Genomic DNA, 15,561 nt, shown 5'->3' on the forward strand with positions numbered 1-15,561 from the left:
TTCAGAATCCAAATCAGAATCAGAATTCGACAATATAACGTTGGCAGAAAGAACAAGACAAAAGAGGCTCATGAAAAAGAAAAAGTTGTTTCAACGGATTCAGAAACATCAAGTGAATCTGATTAACAATATTTTCTTATAACTTGTTTTCAGTACAGTTTGAATGGTTCTAATTAACAATATTTTGTTTAACTTGTTTAAAAAAGCAGACACTGTTTCTTTTGAATGTATATATGTCAACATTAATGTAAATGGTAATATTAATGTATAGATCTAATGTTAATGTATATACTGATTTAAGATGGATTACTCCTTGTCTTGTTATATACTTGTTGGAACTGCCTAGCTGCTATTTTGTCGCAGGTTCACAGTGAAAGAAATCAGGGTGTTTACCAAAAAATTATGAACCCCAAAAACACAATGAACCGAAATTAATACACCGGCCGAACCGAAAGGTAGAAACACACTGAACCCCTAAACGCTGAACCCTAAACCCTAAACACTAAAACCAGAACCCTGAACACTGAACCCTGAACTCATAAACCCTAAATCCCTAAAACCCTAAAACATAAACCCTAAACCCTAAACCCTGAACCCAAACCCTAAACTCTGAACCTGAACCCTGAACACTAAACTCTGAACCCTGAATGCTAAACCCTAAACCCTGAACCCTACCGTAAACCCTAAACCCCTAAAACCCTGAACCTTAAACCCAAGACACCTAAACCCTAAACCCTCAACCATGTACACGGTGAACCGAAACTAATACATGGGGTGAACCGAAAGTTTGAAACACACTGAACCCCTGTACACTGAACCCTGAACCCAGAAACCCTAAACTCTAAAATCCTAAACCTTAATCCCTAATCCCTAAACCTTAAACCCTAAACCCTAATCCCTAAACCCTTAAATCTGAACTCTGAACCTTGAACAAAAAAACAAATTCTAATTATTCAACTTAGAAATTAATACACTAGATGAATCGAGAAACTGCATATATCAATATAGAATTTCACAAAAAAAGGGATTATTCATTAAAGACTATCAACATTCAGAAATTAAACCTGCTATAACCATGGTGAACCGAAATTTGCTCATGGGTGAACAAAAATTTACATTAATAAAAGCTAAAACTTGTAAAATCCTCTCTTGGATAATTCATATCTGGTGTATTGTAAAGAGTGGAGCTTAACTGAATCGATGATCTGGAGTCTAAAAGGTTCAACTACAAAAGACATAATTGTGTATTAGCAAAATGAACATTTGAATTTTTAACTTATCAAAAGCAAGTCAATTTTACCTCACTTGGAGCTATCTTTTTCATTTTCTTCATGGCATTTGAGATCTTTTTTTCCAGGTTTGATCCAAGTCTGTTCTTGGGCTGACCTCTTATTTTGACACGTGGTGGGCTTTGAAGGTCATTCACATTGCTTAATGTCGCTTCTTCGTGGTTTAACAAACTTTTTCCTTTGCTTCTCCCTTGATATTCTTCCATCTCCGCCATGACCTTGTCAAATGCTCGGTGCAAAATTCTGGTCAACTCTTCAGACTCAGATGGAAATTCACATATATTGTGTGACCGAAACACCAATTCGTCAAATCTCTTACTTCTTGGCTCTAGTAGAGGTTCATCTTGGCTGCTCTTAATGTGTGTATGCCTCCTTTTTATGTTCTTGCTCTAACGTTCTAATATGTATTTCGGTGATACGTTATCCACTCGCTCAAAGCTTAGGACACTTAGGGAACGGCGGCACAATATGCCCCTAGACTCAAACAGCAAGCAATGGCACTTTACATCTCGTGATACTGCGTCGTAGGTGACGACAAACTTATTGAATTTAGAGTTGGAAACCTACTCTATTACTTCATATGTTGTGAAACCTAAGGTGGAATGTATTGATCTTGTGATACATTTCACTTTACCTCTGAATTGAGCTTGAACTTCCTTGAACTTCTCATGGGTATATACATGCTGAAACTATGCCTCTATTGCTAATTTTGTTGCACACGGTATCACGGTGTGAAAATCTGCAGCATCAAATTCTCTCTCTGCTTACTCTCTGCTTGCTAGGCAATTGTCGTATTGCTTCACGAATTGTCTCAAGGAGCTATTCCGTGTGATAAACTTGTTGAAAAATGAATGCATACTCTCGCTCCTTTGCGTGCTTCTCGTCTCGGCCCAAAAGTGGTGATCCAAGTAAACCGGAATCCATATATGGCGATCCTCGTACAGCTCTACATACCAAACCGAAAGTATAAGGTCTAGTGAACCAAAAACAGTGCATCCTTTGGGAAAAATAAATATGAGCATAAAAATAATTCGAATTTAAACCTCAATTACCTGAAAGCCACTTGTCGCCTACGAGGCCATACTTTGTAAGAAAATCGTTCCAGTTTTTGTCAAATGCGTCCTTTATGTAAGAGTTCCAAACAACATGGCTCATCTCTTATTCAATATCGATGTGCCCTTTGTAGCCATTTAATTTGCTTGGAATCTTCTTCATAATGTGCCAGATGCACCAGCGGTGAATTGTTGTTGGCATGCACAGCTCAATTTCCCTTTAAATCGATGCGCATTGATCGGTAAGAATACCTTTTGGTGCCTTCCCTCCCATGCAACGTAACCAACACTCAAATAGCCATTTGAATGATTAGATGTCCTCATTTTTTATCAGCGTGCATCCAAGAGTGTCGACTGGCCGTGGTGATTCACGCTAACAAAAGAACCTAAAACCAAATTGTACCTGCATAAATAACAACCACAAGATGGTGAACCAAAATATATACACTCACTGAACATCAAAAATATGTTTGAATGAACCGAATACCTATTTGTGTTATAGGTGGTGTCAAATGAGACCACGTCTCTGAAATAATCAAATGCAGCCCTGCTTCTTGCATCAACCCAGAATGCATGTTTATTGCAGTGATCGCCTTCAAGGTTGAGCTCAAAGAAGAAATTTTGGTTCTTCTCTTTCATTCTAACTAGGTACTTCCCAAATTCTTTGGCATCGTCTTCTTTGGAAATATTATGTACTTCCCTTGTAATGTAATTCCTTACGTCTTTTTCTATAAAACCTAGTTCACGGTGGCTGCTAGCTGCTGCCACAAATGATTGGTAAGTTTTGCTCGGTCTGATTTTGGCTTCTTCGTGGGTTTTGATGGTGCGACGCACGAACATGCTAAGCTCCCTGTGTTGTTTGAGCATCTCAGCTTGGTTTGGACAACAAGGATGTGAGTGATTCAAAATAACTTTGAAAATTATCCAAAGATCAACATCCTTCATTATGTGTACGTAAATTCTGGCCGGACAATTTAACCCAGCTGAAGGGTTTGTCTTCAAAGTTGGAGATATCTTTGATTTCCACCTCCCCTATCTCGAGCATACAATTAGTTGATTTTTAATCTTGTCTCCGTCCCGAGTCGTGTTCTTTATTTTGTTAGAAAAACTGGTAAGTTTGGAATAATGTTTGTAGAACTTTCCAGCTTCTTCTAATGTCTTGAAAATCATTCCCACCCTTGGAACAATATTTCATCCACAACACAGCTGGTCTGCATAGTGAACCGAAATCTTAATTATGGTGAACCGAAATCTTAATTATGGTGAAACAATTATATAGTGCTTAGCGAACAAAGCAGAATATATTCGTCCAATTTTTTTGTAGACTCATTTCTGCTTACCAAACCGAAAACATGAACATGGTGAACCAACTCTTTAGTACTCACCGAACCGAAAAGTTACTCACAATTACTCATAGTTAGTCACAGTTACTCACACTCACAGTTACATATTATCAATTCAATTCAGATAAAGATCACCTCAGTCCATTCAATTGTCATCAAATAAAATTAGCAATTTTATTCCATTGAATTAGATTCAAAATTCAATAATCCAAACCTCATCAAATTGATACGTTTTGGAAGAATTGTCCAAATTGCACTCATTCAACTGATTTGAAGTTGATTCATTCATTGTTTCAATTCTGAAGTGTAGATCGAAGAAGAAAACGAAGAAGAAGATGAACGACGAAGCTAATTACGTTGAAGTCAATCCAAATCCATAATGCAGAGAAGAATAACGCGAATACATTAAAGCAACAAATTTAATTACGTTGAAGAAGAAGAAGGAGAACAGAAGAAGAAGAAGAAGGTTGACGTTGTATCGAAAGGTTTACGTTGAGAAAGGTTAGTGATGCAAAATAAGGATTAGGTTATATACGTTTGTTTTAGGTGCGTGTCACACAAACCACTGTGTGGGGCGTGGAGTGAAAAGAACTTGGATAACATCCATGTAATTTTTACATGGATGTAGAGCTTTTTCGATATTTAAAATAGTTTTAATTTTATCTCTACTGTTAATTTTTTTTGACAGTTAACTGTTAGTTAATTTTTTTTTAATTTTAACTTTTATCATTCTTTATTTTTTTTCATATCCTAAAAATCTCAAACTCTCTCCCTCTTATGTTGCCACCGTTACGATCACCCCTCTATTATTACTTTCCCCAACAAACAACAGTAACAACCATTCACACATCTCCATTGCTACTGTCACCACCTACAAAACCTAATCAACACTGTATCTTTCAAATCTAAAATCATTGCCATCATAAAAAACAATATCCACGTCGTATAGATTTTTTTAAAAGAAAAAATACAAAACAGAGATTGAATTAGAAATTAAGGGAGAGAGAGAGAAGGGGAGAGAGAGAAAGAGAGAAGTGGTAGCAATAGTAACTCATGATAGCTTAAAAAATGGCAGAGGTTACGGCTATACAAGGACGATAACAACAACCACGACATGAGTATCACAAGTAGAATAGAGGTATAGAGCTTGGTGGTAGAATAGAGGCAGAGCTTGGCGGCAATGTAGCTCGGCCACAGTGACAACATTGGCTCTGGCGACGACTCCAAGTAGTAGCAACATCATCAACAGCACTACTCTCATCTAATAAATAGGGACACATCTGAAATCTTAATGTATCTGTGTTCATAACGAATACGACACGGATACTCTTGCAATAAGTTAGATACATAAGTGTAGAATGTTTATATCCATGTTGATCTATTCTTTTATTTTTTGATACGTGTATGTACACACATTTCTAAATGTTATTTTTTATTATAATTTATTATTTATTATCTATAATGATAAAATATTAATTATTATTTATACATTCTACTATATTACATGACGTATCATATCGTATCATATCTTATATTTTTATCAAAATAACGTATCGTCGTATCCGTGTCTTGTTGTGTCCGTATCGCGTGTGGTATATATATATTCTTTCTCTCTCTCTCTCTCTCTCTCGCCTGACCCTTTCTTCCTCTCTTTCGATCTGACCAGAAATGGCAATAGCAGCGGCTTTCACTTGCTCAATCGGCATCGTCTCCTTCCCCTTCTTCTCTCCAATAAACCTTTCTCTCTCTCTCTCTCTCTCTCTCTCTCTCTCTCTCTCTCTCTCTCTCTCTCTCTCTCTCTCTCCATTCTGTTGCCTCATTTACAGCGTCGACGATAGTTCTTTGTCTAATCGGCGACTCATCCTCTTTTCTCCTTCTTACTTTACATCTCTTTCTTTTTCGTATACATCTCTGCTTCCTCTCTTCTTTCATTTTTTCATTCTCCCCCTTCTTTTTCTTTCTATTTTTTATTTTGGTTTATAATTACTGTTGTGTGTTTTACAATTAGAAAATTAGAGATACGATTTAAGATGAAGATAGAGTGTGTTAAAGAGAATGAAAATAATCAATGATAAAATTGAAAAGGAAAAGTTGAGTAGTAGTTGACTATAAAAAATTGACAATAGAGATAAAATTTTAATATTTCAAATATTAAGAATAAAATTGAATTAAATTAAACGTTAGGAATAACTTTAAAAAAATTCAAAAATATTAGAGATAAAAATTAAAGCATGCAGCATGCACATAAATCACTACAAGAAACATCGTTAAAATCGACGGCAAAATCGACGGCTTAGCCGTCGATAATATTAAATTTCGACGGCAAAATAAACAGCGGAGGTGGTCGCTATAAAGCTTGTCGATTTTTTAAAATTCTATTAAAATCGACGGCTTGCCTGGCCGTCGATAATAATTTAATAAAATCGACGGCTTTACTGTCTGTAATATGAGTTTGAGAATTTTACCTTCTTACTAAAATCGACAATGTTGCCGTCGATATTATTATATAAAATCGACGCCACTTTTATCGATATTTGATTTAATAAAATCGACAACGTTTTCGTTTATAATATGCTTACTAAAATCGACAAGATTACCGTCGATATTGGATCCAATAAAATCGACACAATTGCCGTCGATTTTATTATTTAGATACCGACAATTCTTTTGTCTATATTTGGTTTTTCTTGTCTATTTTAAAATTAAAAAGCGACAACCATTCCGTCGATTTTAATAGACATGTTTTAATTATTTTTTTTATTTGAAAAATAGTAAACAATTAATGCAAATAAATATAGAAATAAAATTTATATAGAGTATAAATAACAAAACAAATAAACTTTTAAATATAAAAATAAAATTTATACTAAATATTAGATAATGAGTTTACAAACTTATCAAAATAATAAATAATTCTCTAACATAAAAGACTCTAGACAAAATAAATAACTAAACTTAGACTTATATTCGTTAAAATTGCAATCCACTAATAATACAAAATATTCAACCACTATCTAATACAAAATACTAAACTCAGCTTTTGTGCCCGCCCACCTTATATTACGAACCACCCAACTATCTAAGTGTTGACTACCTCGAATTCTTGCATAGGTGTCGGGGAATATTTCAGGATCATGTGTGATACTTCCATCAAGAGAAATGTTAATGGGATAACGCAGGAGGTGGCCACAAGTGCATAATGGTTGTCCTGTATATCTGTTCCAATTGTTTTGAGCAAGTTGATGGACCCTCCTAATACAACCTTCAAGTTCAGGGTTGAGGAAAGTTTCTTTATATATGCCAAGATGCTCGTACCACAAGGACAAGTGAAAGCGATGGATCTGGCCCCTTGCACTATTTTTATTGGTTGCCAAATAGGAGGGTTGATAAGCTCCAATAGCAATTTCAGTGTCTCTTCCACCATTCATTGATCTCTCGTTGATATTAGCAGATCCAATGATTATGTATTCATCATCCACTGCCCAAAAACAAAAGAATAATACTTATCACTTGGTCGTAGCAGGGCATATTAAAATCTATCTTCAATTTCAAACATATATTACAACTTTAAAGTTATTGTGAGATAAAAATAAAATTTAAAGAGAGCTGAGGGCAGATAAAAAGTTGGTCAATGGATTTCCTTCTCAACTTCATTTAAAAGATTAGATTATATAAAGAAAATATTCTGAATTAGTTCCAAACTTATCTATCATCATCTTGGAATGCACATAAATCATAAATCGACCAGCACTTTGGGCCTTCATGTAATGAGAATCTGATTTTCGTTTTGCTTTATGCTTTTGTGTTTCTTTTTCAATAAGCCAAAGTGTATGACATGAGAAAAGCAGACGCAAATCAAAACCTGCAATAGAGAAAATTAAACAGCAGCACTACCGGTACTTTTAATTTGTTAAAACCCCTTTTGCAAGCAGGCTTGGGTAGAATAGGATTACTCAGCCACCATCTGCATGTTTGGCAGCGTTTTGTACAGATATATCCATAGATTAAACAAATTAAAGCATACATCCGAATCTATTAGTGCTTTCCAAAATGAAAAGAAAGAAGAGGCAATTAGTGCTTTCCTATAAGCTAGAAAGAGTAACTTCTGAAGGAAAAAAAAAGCTGAAAAAGTCCCTCACTAAAAGCATTTTTTTTAAACAAATGCTCCCTTTTTAAAGTTCTCCAGTGAAAATAACAAGCATGCCATAAAAACAAATATCACAGTGAACAAGAAGTTACTAGTTATCATTTACAATTAGACCAAGATAAAATGCCAATGAACATAAGTTATTGTGATTTTCATTGCTTACTAAACACTACACAACAAGTAAGAAGAGTTACCTTGAACAATTTGACAAAGCAATTGCGACAGCACTCAAGAGCTTGCTAGCTTCAGGTGCATCAAGAAGCACACCACTTGCACTTTGAGGAGCAATAACCTAGTGATAACCTAGAAATAGGTGATTCCTTATCCTTTGGGGAAAAAATAAAACATAAGGATTAAACCATACCAAGAATTCTTTTACATCGAAACATAACTGCAGATCATGCAAATCAAAATTCCAGTCCCCATCTTTTACTGTAACAACAAGAAACCAAAATACATTAAACAACAACTATCTCCTGAGCTGCAACCTAAATTTACAAACAACTCACAGCCAAAAGAAATGGGAAAATGTCAAATATCATCAGGGTTGGTCTCAAAATAGTATTCCATGTAGTAACTTTTCATGGCATACTTCATCTCGGATTTCACCTTGTACAAACTACCGGAATTCTCCAAAAGAATTGCACCTTTTTCCTTTAACCAAATAGATTAAAAGAAGCTCATTCAGGTACAGAAATAAAAAATGGCATAACAAAGTTGTCACATATATTCCCAGATTATCCATATGATCAACAAGCATAAGGATAATCGAAATGCCACCACTGACTTACCTGAACTTGTCAATCAAACAAGGTTGAGTGAAACCAAAACAGCAAGTAGAGAATTGCTTCTGGCCGAAATTGAATTTACAAAAGAGTGCAGCAATGGCAGATTGAGAAACTCCTGAACTTATACAATAAAGAGATACAGATTTGGCACTTGCCATGTAATTGTGTGATTCCATTCTGGTTGAAAGCAAAAAGCAAATTGCATAATCCTCACACCTAAAGATAACATAATTATAAGAAACATTAGTGGGAACAGTGCAAACAAGGAGACAAACCAAATGCTCTAAAAATAATATCACGCCAAAAAAAATCGCTACAAAATTCACACTGCTAAGTGTCTTTGTAACTTTTCTCTAAAAATCATAAGCTATCACTCTGGAAAAAAAATGTATATATAACAACTGGCTACAAAATTCAGAGAGATAAGCGTCACTGTATATGATATCTAAACTATATTAAACTTGAGAAAGGACAGCCGACTCACGTTTTCATGATCCAGATGCCTCAGGAGTTTAATCTCACGGAGTGTGCGCTTTGCATCCATGTGATTATCGAACGCGTTCGCTATCTTCTTAACAGCAACCAGCTCATTAGTCTCAGTATTCAACACCGAGCTTCAAAAATCACAACAAACACAAAATTCAGCTTAATCAGTGTCTTAATATACTACAAAAACAAAACTAACCAAAACCTTAAAAAAAAAAATCGAAGTCAAAATTCTCGCAATCATCATCTTCGAACAATTCAGCTCTGATTTGAACAGCTGTAAGACCCAGAACTTTTGAAAAGTCTTATTATGATCAAGTCTCAAATCATATGGTTATTTATAGCCTTAATTTCAGAGATTATTTTATTAAGGATAATTAAGGCAAGTTTTGATTTATTGAACTTGAGATAAGTTATGATTTTTATCCAATTTTATAATTATTGGATTATTTTCTATATTTCAGGTATAAGGCTGATAGTTATGAAATAATAAAGATTTTATATGATTTGGACTAGATAAGTAATATTTTAAATATTAATACTGCTACTTTGGAAAAATAAAGGGGTTTAATTATATTATTTCTAATTATTTTGATTTGGGCATTTTATGGAAAATAATTTGTGAAATTGATGAGCAAATAGTATTTTCTATATATAATTAGTGTTGGATTTAATTTGGGTTTCAATTACTAGATTATTCCCAATTTCATTTGAAATTACCATTTTACCCCTAACCCAAATTTTCAAAATAATGAAACCCTAATTCCCCAAACCTAGCCGCCGCAGCCCATTCCCCCAAATGAGGCAGCAGCCTCATCCTCCCTCAGCCTAGCAACACACACTCGAGCTGCAGCAGAAGCCTCCAACCCCTTTCTCCCCCCAAAACGCACACACACACCCACAGAGGAGAGTGCGCCGGCCAGGAGGGTTACTGTCGCCGCCAGCTGGTCACCGTCGATACCATCACTGGCGTCGTTGCCAGCCGTGCCACCAGAGGAAGCGATCGGGCAGAAAGGGGGAAACAAGGGAAGGGACCGCGGAGAAGGGAAGAGAGAGGAAGAGCTCGCGTCGGAGAGAGAGAGAGGGAGCTCGTACCTCACCGCCGGCGCCCATGGAGCCACGAGATCTCGCCGTCGTCGCCGACCGTTATTGCACCGCGTCAGAACAGAAATGCGAATGAAAGGAAGTGCAAGACACCACCACAGACGAAGAAGAAAGGGGCGCGCGCGGAAGAGGTGAAGCTGTCGCTGTCACCGTCGCGGGTGGGATCGTCGCCGTGCCTGGTTCCCGTTGCGGCTGGACTTCGACCGCCGCCGTTCCTGTTGCCGCCAAGCATAGGTTAGCACTGCCAGAGCTCCTGCCACCATGGGGACCGTGAAAGGAGGAAGGAGAAGTTGTTTCCGTTACAGCCACTCCCGGAGGAGAAGTCAACCGCGCCGCCGCGCCTAGCTGCCGGAAACGCCATTGCTGTCGCTAGACGGCTTTGTCGGTAAGGATTTTTAAGCTGGTTCTCCTTTCTGTTGAGCTTCTGGGAACTTCATTGTCGCTGCATGTTGTTCAGGTCCCTGCTGCCGCTTGAGGTGGCTGCCGGGCTGCAGCCGAACCGGTTCGGAGACCGTCGCTATTCAGTTCAGCCATTCTCCCTCGGTCTTGGTAAGCGTTTTGGTTCGAGGAGCCTTTTGTCGCTGTTCTGATAATTTCGGCTGAGGCGTTGTAGCGTTATTTGTCACAGGGTTGTATATCGATGCTTGCGTGTCGTGCTCGGTGTTCGCGGCTGCTTCGTTTCGCTAACTCAGTAAGTAATTTATGTTTCGAAAAGCCTCGCGTTAGTATTCGGTTGTGTTTGGTTAATGAATATGAGTTTTGGTAACGTGGGGTCATTCCTGATTGTTATATGCTGCAATTAGTGTTGCTATGGTTACCGCGGGAGTATCTTAGAGCCGAGGTTGCGGTTGTTGGTGATCCCGGTTTAAGAGAGGAGGTTCCTGTGAAGCGTTTGGGTTATGGAATTGCGTTCTAAGGTAGGGGCGCTTTCCGAAAACTACAGTTTATTATTGGAATTATTACATATGGATACTGATGTGAGATATGGTGTAATTAGTGATTGTATCTGCCTTATGTATTATTTGATTGACTCGAATGATTATGGATGTTGGCCTGGCTGAATTGTTGTGTGGCTTGTGAAATGTAATGTTTGAAGTTGATTCTTTAAATATTTGAAATGAGTTTAATCCGTTGAGGATTGGTTTGAATTGAGTCAATTATTTTGATGATGTGAAAGATAGAATGCTCTTGAAATTCAGCCTGGGTTGCTTTAATTGCTCTGGTTTTGATAAATGATTTATTGCTGAACCGATTCTTTAAAGCTTTACAAATGAGTTAAATCGGTTGATATTGAGTTGATTTTTGAAATGGTTTCCTTGAGGTATGCCATTGAGGCGACTGTTGGATTTAGCTTGTTTTGAATTGATTTCTGGTTTTGAGCTGTTGAAAAGGAATGAGAAACGGTTTAGTTGGGACCCGAACCGGGTGGCAAAAGTCCAAGTTTTAGGGGAGGTGCTGCCGAAATTTCTACAAAATCCTACTCTTGTTTGTAAAGTTATTTAAAAAGGGTTGGATTTGAGAAATTGTATTAATTGATTTATTAAGAGAATATTTATGTTTTCAAGCTTAATCTATTTAATGAACTTTATGCGTTGAGTTCAGCTTATTTAGAAACGAACTATTTGTACAGTTTGAATCACTGAAGGAAAGAATGATGCTCTAATATTGATTTCAATATAAAAAGGAGCTTTTAGTGATTTTAAAGGAATTTAGACTTTTGATTGAGTAATCAAGTTTGAGGCATTTTGGAAGAGTTAGAAAAATGGGTTCCAAAAAGAAACCTGAAAGTGGTTTGATTCAAATGAACCGGTTCCGTTTCAAATGAGTTGATTTTTGGACCGAGTTGGAACTTGTGATTTTGTATGATCGGTTTCATAATAAATTCAGTTTTATTTACTTGAACCGGGAATCTATGATTTTAAAGGTTTCAATGAATTTTAAGGAATTTATATAAGTTGACATTCCCTAAAGACTTGGGACTCTGCCGAGGAACCTTGTTATAAAATCCCATTGTGGGATGGGTGATTTTGATTGTTCCCAAATTGAATCTTTAACTTCCCATGGTTTTGGAAGTCTTGGAATGAGGATGCTGAGAGCGGCTTTGTTTTAAAAAGGGAACTCACTTTGAGTAAATTTGGCTTATGAGCCTGAGATGATTTGAGAAACGAGATTTCTAAAGCCAAGGCTGAAAAGAGTTGAAACTTGATTTCAAAGTGAAATGAATTGAGAAAATGATTTATGGCTTAAATGCTGATTTCATAAATCTGATGATTTTGAATGGTGGAAGTGCTGTTTTATTATGAGCCGGAATGGCTATGTATGATTATGAATATTGACTGGTTTTGGATTGAACCGTGAGCCGTAATGGCTGTGTGTGATTATCAATATTGATTGGTTCTGGATTGAACCGTGAGCCGGAATGGCTGTGTATGATATGAATATTGGTTGGTTCTGGAATGAACCGTGAGCCGGATGGCTGAGATGGATGTTGATCCATGGATGAGATTGATTGCATGTTTATGCTGAATCATTGATAAATGTGAATGTTGCACTTCCACTATCTGAGATACGAGTTTCCCTGGGTAGTAGCAGTGGCTAGCCACCACGTGCTCCAGGTTGAGACTTGATACTCTGTTGACCCTATGTCGTAAGTGTGGCCGGGCACTGTGAAAGCCCCGGATGAGCTCGCCCCCATAAATATTCACCAGTGACGGTGATAGATAAATATTCACCAGTGAGGGTGATGGATATGGATCATGATTATGATCAAGTTTATGATGAGTATAACTCGAGTTGGGGATGCACGACAGAGGGACAGTCCAATGGTTAGCTACCAGGACTTGTCGGGTTGGCTCTATAACCGACAGATGATATCATCAGCCACTAGGGACAGGCATGCATCATGTGCATTTATGTGACATTGTTTGGGTGTGCATATTATACTTGGTTTGCCTATGTGATTAATTGCTAATCGTTCCACTTGTAATAACTGTTTGTTTGTGCTTGCATCTTCCTATTTGTGTTTGCTACTGGGACTCTGTTGGACTGTGGTGATTGGTTGATGGTTGGATTGTTTGGGCCTAGGGCCGTGGTTGGAATGAGATGAACCGATGGTTGATTTCGTTTTTGTGTTGCTGGTTTGGAATAAGATATGAAAGGCTATTTTGTTTCAGTATAGATAACCGTTTTGAAAGGCTTTTGGGTTTTTGAGAATTTAACGGTTCTTCTTTCCGAAAAGATTTCCGACTTTACTTCTATTGTAAACCGTTGTTTTTGAAAAGAGGCATAAGACGGTTATGAATCACTGGTGCGGTTATCTTCATGTGTCCTATTACAGTAATTCCCAAAAACCCTCTACTGAGAACCCTTTCGAGGATGATGTTCTCACCCCCCTACATTTTTTCCCCTTTCAGGATTTGGGCGCAGAAGTTACGAAGAGCTTATTTAATTATTGTTGTGATGCTCTGTATTGTTTTAGTTATGATTTACTGCACCCTCGCCTTTATCTTGATATAATCTGTAAGAGGGATAGGAATCGTATTGGATTATGTTTGTAATATTATCTATATATATTTATGTATATATATGGATGTACTCTTTATGGGTTGTTGTAAGTTGAATGGTATTTATGGAGGTACGTTATCGAACGAAAGTATTTTTGGGAGCGGTATTGTGGTTTAAAGTTTTAAACAGGCTCATATTTTAGTATTAAGTAGTATAAGTGTCGTCGTAATGTCCGAGCTATCAGAGTCGCGCAGCCGGAAGTGTGAACTTTGGTAGTTAGGGTATTACATTATGGTATCAGAGCAGTCCTTCCTGTAGAGCCTGAGGAACGGACCGACTATGCTTCAATTGCATACTCTGAGCGTTTGTCATGTATTATGTCTTGTCGTATAACGAGAATTAGAGCTTTATGCACATGACGGTCTATTGATTAACGCTGTTAGTCTTGCATTGCATAATTCCTGATATTAAGTTTGGCCAGCTTAATACTAGTGGATTATGTATATGAAGGCACTGATGGGTTATCATAGATGTTATACGAGTTTTGAGTAAAGCGAATCACGGGTTTTGGGAACGCTAAAAACTATTTCTCGAGGCTATTCAGTTGTGTGTCTTGAATTCTGTTCGAGTCGATATGTTCTTTCGTATCCTAACTTGAAGTTCTTGGTTGTTAATCCTTTTGAAAAGTAGTTTGATTTTTCAACTTTATTCCTCTATTCATATCCATTCTTGTTTGATCTTAATTGCATAGGCTTGTTTGGAATCCTTGTTGCATCTATCTTCCTCTGTTTGAGTTCTTCTTGATTCACGTGTTCCTTGATGTAGCCCTGAACTTGTCTTAATGTGCTGTGACTTTTAACTCCGGGTTCCGAGTTCATTCTTAGAGGACTTGTTGATTCATTTTTCCTCTTATTTAACAGTAATTACAGCTAATTTTGAGATTTTTATAAAAATTGCTATTGATTGGATATATACTTTTCTATATATGAGACTTTGAAATTTTTTTATACAGTTTAACAACTATTTCTTTCTAATACATTGCCTGTACTTTTACTGGTTTACGCAATTGCACTTACTTTAAAAGTAAATTTGACATTCTAGTAATTTTACTATAGTTCCAATGGACATCTTTATTTGATTGTGTATTTGGATATTTTCCGAAATTCTGGAAAGAAAGGATTTTTCGCTTTTATCCCGGTTGAGTTTCGTTTGATAAGCTTTACTTAACGTATTTTGAATTGAGTTTGGTTTAGCACACTACATGGTTTATTCCATTGTTGTTTCTTTTGAAAATGTTGGACTCATAGCTTTCTTTCTTATGAATGGATTAAATTCTCTATTAAACCTTCCATCTCTATGAATGTCATACTTGACTTTGTTTTTAACTAATCTTTTACATTTTGTAAAGGTTTCCATTGATCTTGGTTTTTCTTCTCTGGTGAATCTCATTCTTGTATGAGTCTGTTTGATTTGTTTCAAATTAGTGCATTGTTTATTCTCTCATTATCTCTACAAGAGTTTTTAGTCAAAGATTTATCATTGAGAAATTACAAATGATTGAGTTGTCTTTTTCTATGACTTTTGTATTCTTTTGGATCAATTTGAAACTTGTTTGATGTTTCATGTTTAGTGGATCTTGTTTGAACTACTTTAATTTAAGATCCTTTCTTGCAAGGCTTGACTCCTTTTTAGTACATCTTAAACTTGTTGAATGTTCTTCTGAGATGGTGATTTTAAGAACACTTTTGGGAATCTTGTTCTGAACTTTTTAAAGAAGTTTTGAATTCTCTTGTGAGAAGTTTTAAACGGAATTTATTTTCCGTTGCTTGATTTAGATTGAAACCATTG

General features: G+C 36.6%; 1 long non-coding RNA gene across 1 annotated transcript; it reads left to right on the plus strand.

The window, feature by feature from the left end:
- Positions 1–10,742: 10,742 nt before the first annotated feature.
- LOC112783748 (uncharacterized) lies at positions 10,743–13,810 on the plus strand. The gene is made up of 3 exons (XR_003193563.2): positions 10,743–10,900; positions 11,013–11,126; positions 13,623–13,810. It is a non-coding gene; the product is annotated as an uncharacterized lncRNA (long non-coding RNA).
- The last annotated feature ends 1,751 nt before the right edge of the window (positions 13,811–15,561 follow it).

This window comes from Arachis hypogaea, chromosome 20 (assembly GCF_003086295.3).
Source record: "Arachis hypogaea cultivar Tifrunner chromosome 20, arahy.Tifrunner.gnm2.J5K5, whole genome shotgun sequence".
In the NCBI taxonomy this organism is placed as follows: Eukaryota; Viridiplantae; Streptophyta; class Magnoliopsida; order Fabales; family Fabaceae; genus Arachis; species Arachis hypogaea.